Source organism: Tachypleus tridentatus, chromosome 6 (assembly GCF_004210375.1).
Source record: "Tachypleus tridentatus isolate NWPU-2018 chromosome 6, ASM421037v1, whole genome shotgun sequence".
NCBI classification, from domain to species: domain Eukaryota; kingdom Metazoa; phylum Arthropoda; class Merostomata; order Xiphosura; family Limulidae; genus Tachypleus; species Tachypleus tridentatus.
Window position 1 is genome coordinate 3,616,121 of NC_134830.1, and position 6,786 is coordinate 3,622,906.

Below are 6,786 nucleotides of genomic sequence, written 5' to 3' on the forward strand. Positions count from 1 at the left end.
TTTTCGTTGGTAAAAGAATAGCCCAAGAGTTGGCGGTGGGTGGTGATGATTAGCTGCCTTCCCTCTAGTCTTACACTACTAAATTAGGGACGGCTAGCACAGATAGCCCTCGAGTAGCTTTGTGCGAAATTCAAACAAACAAACCTACTTTGTCCTTTGTATCATCCAATATTTTAAAGCTAACAACGTCGTCTCAGACATAAATTAATACAACGAGGTGCAAACGAAATTAATGTTTATAAAACGAAGTTGGTTAAATTGTCTAAATAAATAAAATCTTTCACAAAAAATAAACAGCAAAACGTTTTTTTTGGAAATCTTACGAGGGACGGGGTTCAGCAATAGAGTTTGTATCTGGCGACCCAGGTTTTAATCTGTGCAGTATCATAAAATATTACCCGCTATTTAAGCTGTAGGTGGATTATAAGTGGTTGTTAAATTTCGTACAAATCTGTTTTCGATTCCAACATAAACTTATCCTTCCTAATTTAGAGGTGATGAACGAGTGTCTCTGTTTTTTTTTACAGCAAAGTCACATCAGCCTTTCTGTTGTCAATCAACTCCTGATTTTAACGTTGTATATCCGAAGAATTACTGATGTCCCACTGGGGAACAACTAGAAGCGATGTAGTTATTTAAAAAGAAAAAACAACTGAGGAAAGCAATAACCCCCGTTACACAGCGAATGTTCCTCAATCTGTTTTGGTGAATGAAAAACATGATTGGCTTCAACTTATTACGTCACAGCACAATTTACCAAACACCTATGTAACTTCGTCTGATTTGTCTGCTTTCTTTACGTCATGATTAATGGTAATCGATAAGGGTATAACAGGTAGGAAATAATCTATACGAACACTGCATCCATAGTTTTCTCTGTAACGTTTATAAGACTATGTTACATTTCTGATGTTCCTTATTTCTATTTAATAATAAAGTGTTTCAAGTGAAAAACGACCACAGAAAACATCCGACATCAGTAGGCAGAATAGCTAATTACTGAATAATACCAATCAGGAAGCAACACAAGAAAGACACCATAACTGTCAGAGTTCAGTGGCTGTCTGTTCATCTATGATGAACTGAAAGAAGTTGATGGTAAGGGTTATGTTTAACTATAACAGAAGACTGGGGTTCAAACCTGGGTTTAGATTATTTGTGCTTGATTATGTGTGTTTTTTATACTGTTTCATTGTTTTCACTGTTAACTTTTACTGTTCTTCTTTTTTATTTAACTATTTAAACCTATTTTTTACTGTGTAGCTGTTTAATTGGACAAGTCTATTGCTTTATTATGTATTAGTTTAATTCAACAGGTACATAGTTTTACTAGGTATTAGTTTAATTGTTCAAGTCTATTGTTTTACTAGGTATTAGTGTAATTGTTCAAGTCTATTGTTTTACTAGGTATTAGTTTAATTGTTCGAGTCTATTGTTTTATTATGCACCAGTTTAATTGTTCAAGTCTATTGTTCTGCTATGTGCTAGTTCAATTGTTCAAGTCAATGGCTCTACTGTGTATTGGTTTAACTGCTCGAATCTATTGTTTTATTATGTACTAGATTAATTGTTCAAGTCTATTGTTTTATTATGTACTATTTTAATTGTTCAAGTCTATTGTTTTATTATGTATTAGTTTAATTGTTCAAGTCTATTGTTTTACCATGAGTTTAGTTTAATTGTTCAAGTCTATTGTTTTACCATGAGTTTAGTTTAATTGTTCAAGTCTATTGTTTTACCATGAGTTTAGTTTAATTGTTCAAGTCTATTGTTTTACCATGAGTTTAGTTTAATTGTTCAAGTCTATTGTTTTACCATGTGTTTAGTTTAATTGTTCAAGTCTATTGTTTTACCATGTGTTTAGTTTAATTGTTCAAGTCTATTGTTTTACCATGTGTTTAGTTTAATTGTTCAAGTCTATTGTTTTACCATGTGTTTAGTTTAATTGTTCAAGTCTATTGTTTTATTATGTATTAGTTTAATTGTTCAAGTCTATTGTTTTACCATGAGTTTAGTTTAATTGTTCAAGTCTATTGTTTTACCATGAGTTTAGTTTAATTGTTCAAGTCTATTGTTTTACCATGAGTTTAGTTTAATTGTTCAAGTCTATTGTTTTACCATGAGTTTAGTTTAATTGTTCAAGTCTATTGTTTTACCATGTGTTTAGTTTAATTGTTCAAGTCTATTGTTTTACCATGTGTTTAGTTTAATTGTTCAAGTCTATTGTTTTACCATGTGTTTAGTTTAATTGTTCAAGTCTATTGTTTTACCATGTGTTTAGTTTAATTGTTCAAGTCTATTGTTTTACCATGTGTTTAGTTTAATTGTTCAAGTCTATTGTTTACCATGTGTTTAGTTTAATTGTTCAAGTCTATTGTTTACCATGTGTTTAGTTTAATTGTTCAAGTCTATTGTTTTACCGTGTGTTAGTTTAATTGTTCAAGTCTATTGTTTTACCGTGTGTTAGTTTAATTGTTCAAGTCTATTGTTTTACCGTGTGTTAGTTTAATTGTTCAAGTCTATTGTTTTACCATGTGTTTGTTTAACCATTCAACTTTGTGGTTTTCCGATGTATTTAGTGATGTCGAGAAAACCCACTTGTAGAGACATATATAGAGAAGAGCGAACAACGTTTCGACCTTCTATGTAAAATATTTTCTCAACCCAAACGAGCCTTTTTTGCATATATATTCCGATGTATTTGTTTAAGTCTATTGTGTTACTATATGTTAGCTTAATTGTTCAAATCTATTGTTTTCCGATGTATTAGTTTTATTGTTCAAGTCTGTCGTTTTACTATGTATTAGTTTTATTGTTCAAGTCTATTGTTTATGTGTGTTCATGTCGCTAATATTTTTTCTTGAAGGCTAGACATAATGTGTTACCTTCAGTTATGGGAATCTTATAAAGCAACCATAAATGTATGTTATTTTGTATTTGTTTCTTCTAACATAAGAAAAGAAATGAAAGAAACAATTGCAAATGTTATATTAAAGGTGTACTAAAATCTGGATAACGTTTCTATAATTTACATAATACCATAAAATACTATATGTTAGTGTTTCTTTATGACGTAGTAGTTTCTTGTGACACCCTTAACGTTAATAGTTTCAGAACTATATGCTTTAACTTCCAGTCTTGTTTCGTATATCTTCCACATTTCTATTAAGCTTTTGTTTATTCATTGTAAGAACACTTGAATATTGCCTAATTACGTACTTTTACTCAAAAAAGGAAACGTTCAAAGACAGTGAATAACTTTGACGAGAAACCAACTTGAACTAAAAATGTTTTCTCAAGACAGCTGGTATGGTTTGGTTTTCTCAAGACAGCTGGTATGGTTTGGTTTTCTCAAGACAGCTGGTATGGTTTGGTTTTCTCAAGACAGCTGGTATAGTTTGGTTTTCTCAAGACAGCTGGTATGGTTTGGTTTTCTCAAGACAGCTGGTATAGTTTGGTTTTCTCAAGACAGCTGGTATGATGTGGTTTTCTCAAGACAGCTGGTATGATATGGTTTTCTCAAGATGGCTATTAACACTTGACTTAAAATAAAGTACAGAACAACGTTTGTACCTTTTTAGGTTATCTTCAGGTTAACAAAGAGGGTTTGTAACTGACAGTTGTTGGGTACATGTCTCCGGGACGATAGTATAAATAGGTACGAGATTGTAGGGGGCGTTTCAGTTAAATGTTAGATATTATAATACAGGTAGAAAGGTGGTCCTTGCGAAGGTGTTTTTGAAAACTGTAAATCAAATGAACACAACATAACAATAGTAAACACTAACATACTAAGTAAGGGAAACAAATATAAACAAACATTTATACAAGAACTCAAACCAAAATTGAACCAACACAAAGAATATCTATATACCTATAATAATTAATGCATGACATCTAAACAGAAGCGCCACCTATAATGTCGTACCTGTTTACACTCTCGTTCCTGAGGCATCGGCCAATTACAAACTTTGTTAACTTGATGATGGCCTAGTTAGGTCTAAACGTTGTTCTGTACTGTATTTTAGTTTAAGTTTCATACCAACCATTTTAAGAATGCTATGTTAGGTATTTTTATATATTCTTGCCCATTCTTCTGTCAGCTTTAAGATAGTATTTCAATCATCTATTATCACTCAGCAGAGCTCGTTTTATGTGTCGCATAAATTATATTGAAAATACGATTTATAAATACATGTATATATATTAATTTTAAATTGATTTTTGTCATTATCTATAACTTCTTGTACTTAAAAAAACTATTTATTAAAATGTGTGAAATGTTCTGAACAGAAAGTTTCTGTTTGGTTATGCAACAACACTTACAATACTGTTTATGGAACTCAAGTGCCAGTGTTTTCGTATTAGTTTTGATTTATTTCGTCTTCCACAGTGTATCCACGATGTATTTTAATGCGCAGTCCTCGACTGTCGTGCCTATTGCATCCGAAAAACTGAGAAAAGACATCGAAAAATTGTTTGATGATGCTCGAAAGGAAAATCAAAACCGAGGCGCCAAGAGACAAGAGTTCAACATTGCTGTTGAAAACAGAGTGAGTAACCAGAGTGTTTGTAAACCTTTCAGAACATGGTTGATTTTGTGTAGTACATAAGAGATCGCATACCACAAGTAAACTTACCCTAGTTTAATTATTCCTATACTTGTTACAGAAAGTAGTAATTTCAAACCATCTTAAGGTTTATTGTCATCTTTATTTCAGGTTAATATCAAATTAAAATACTGAAAAATAACTTTATAAATATATGTGATTAGAAATCTTGTTTTTTTATATAATTAGTAAATATTGATATTGGTAAACTTGAGACTTATAATTTAAATGTCTAAATTGGGCACAGCACAATGAACCTACTGTGCAACTTTCCACTTAAAAGAAGTAAACAGCCCAACAAAACAAGTTTAGTTTGACTTACTAATTAGTCAACATATTGACTTTATATGTTTTATTGATAATTTATTGTTTCTACTTTCTTAAACTGAATATTAAGTAAATTTCTAAATGTTAATTACTTCTCAGACCTTGTTCACTCGGAATATCCATAAAAATAATTATATGTCAAATTTATACGTTAATTGTATATATAAAAATAATAGCTTGTTTTGTTTCTTTGTTTTTTGAATTTCACGCAAAGCTACACGAGGGCTATCTGCGCTAGCCGGCCCTATTTTAGCAGTGTAGAACTAGAGAGAAAGCAGCTAGTCATCACCACCCACCGCCAACTCTTGGGCTTCTCTTTCACCAACAAACAGTTGGATTTACCATACATTATAACGCCCCCACGGCTGAAAGAGCGAGCATGTTTGATGCGACGGAGAAAAATAATAGTGCATGAAATGATACGCAACAAGGCCCTGCATGGCCTAGCGCGTAAGGCGTGCGACTCGTAATCCGAGGGTCGCGGGTTCGCGCCCGCGTCACGCTAAACATGCTCGCCCTCCCAGCCGTGAGGATGTATAATGTGACGGTCAATCCCCCTATTCGTTGGTAAAAGAGTAGCCCAAGAGTTGGCGGTGGGTGGTGATGACTAGCTGCCTTCCCTCTAGTCTTACACTGCTAAATTAGGGACGGCTAGCACAGATAGCCCTCGAGTAGCTTTGTGCGAAATTCCCAAACAAACAAAAAAGATACGCAACAAGCATGTTTATAAAAGTAACAAGGTATTTCAGTTTCTGTGTTAGCAATACGCATAAAAGTAGCGTGTAAAATTGTGTGTGTTGTTTGCTCGTGATCACGGAACAATAAAAGTGACCAATCCTATTTATTATTATTACTGACATTCAAGTTAAGCCCAAGCATACTCAATCAGGGTTACCTCTAGTGATTGTGCTTTTTATAAAAAATGACTCAAATTATTATTGTGTTTTTCAAATGAATTTTGAATGTTGTTAGCAGAAGTATTGTTTCATTATTGCCTTAGAAACACCATTTGTTTATCAGCGTGGGAAAGCTGTAATACTGAGTTGACACGATTGGCGACAATAGTTATGTGCTTTCTGGATGTTATTTAAAATTTTAAGGAAGTTAAACAACCCAGCTTTTTTCACAAGAACGTGCCCAACACCAGTACACCACTTCCAGCAACGTTTATTGTCAGTTTAATTGTATCAATATTTTTACTCTATTGTATGTGTGAAACCCAATTCGTTAGATCATATGGCATACTTCCTTTTATATTAATTCACGGACTGAGATATAAGCATCGTATACGTTTTACTTTCTTCTTTGTATCAGAACAAATACTTTTCAGGGTGGTCAACCATCGACCCATCAAGATATAGTTTTTATAATTTTCTTTAGATGGTACAATTGAAGATAGTCGAACTCTGACCAGTGTTGAAGAACTCGGTAAACTGGGACATGAGCTGACGTCTGTTGCACCTTACCAGTTTGGCATTCGTTGTTTGTGATAATAAAGGTTTCTTGGTGATAAATATATTCGTTTTATATTGCTGCTGTTTGTACACATTAAGCACAAATGCATTAAGCACAGCCGACCAGAAAAGTACTGCTTCGTGATAATGCTCCTCATATATAAGCATTTACAACCATGTTTTTATTGATTCTTGCTCTTACTTGTTGTTTGGATATGTCTGTGTATCAAGACACACAGTATGTGTGGCCAAAAAACAAAACCACATGACACACTGTGTGTTATTAACAAGAATAAAACCTTCAACCATCTCGTGATCACGGTACGGTACATCTCCCAGGCTTCTGTACATTATTTACAACAATTCAAACACATTTCCTTAACCCTAATCGTTTC

The 6,786-nt window shown here is 33.1% G+C and overlaps 1 long non-coding RNA gene across 1 annotated transcript; it reads left to right on the forward strand.

The window, feature by feature from the left end:
• The first annotated feature begins 590 nt into the window (after positions 1-590).
• LOC143254472 (uncharacterized) lies at positions 591-6,560 on the forward strand. The gene is made up of 3 exons (XR_013030211.1): positions 591-1,098; positions 4,394-4,553; positions 6,318-6,560. It is a non-coding gene; the product is annotated as an uncharacterized LOC143254472 (long non-coding RNA).
• The last annotated feature ends 226 nt before the right edge of the window (positions 6,561-6,786 follow it).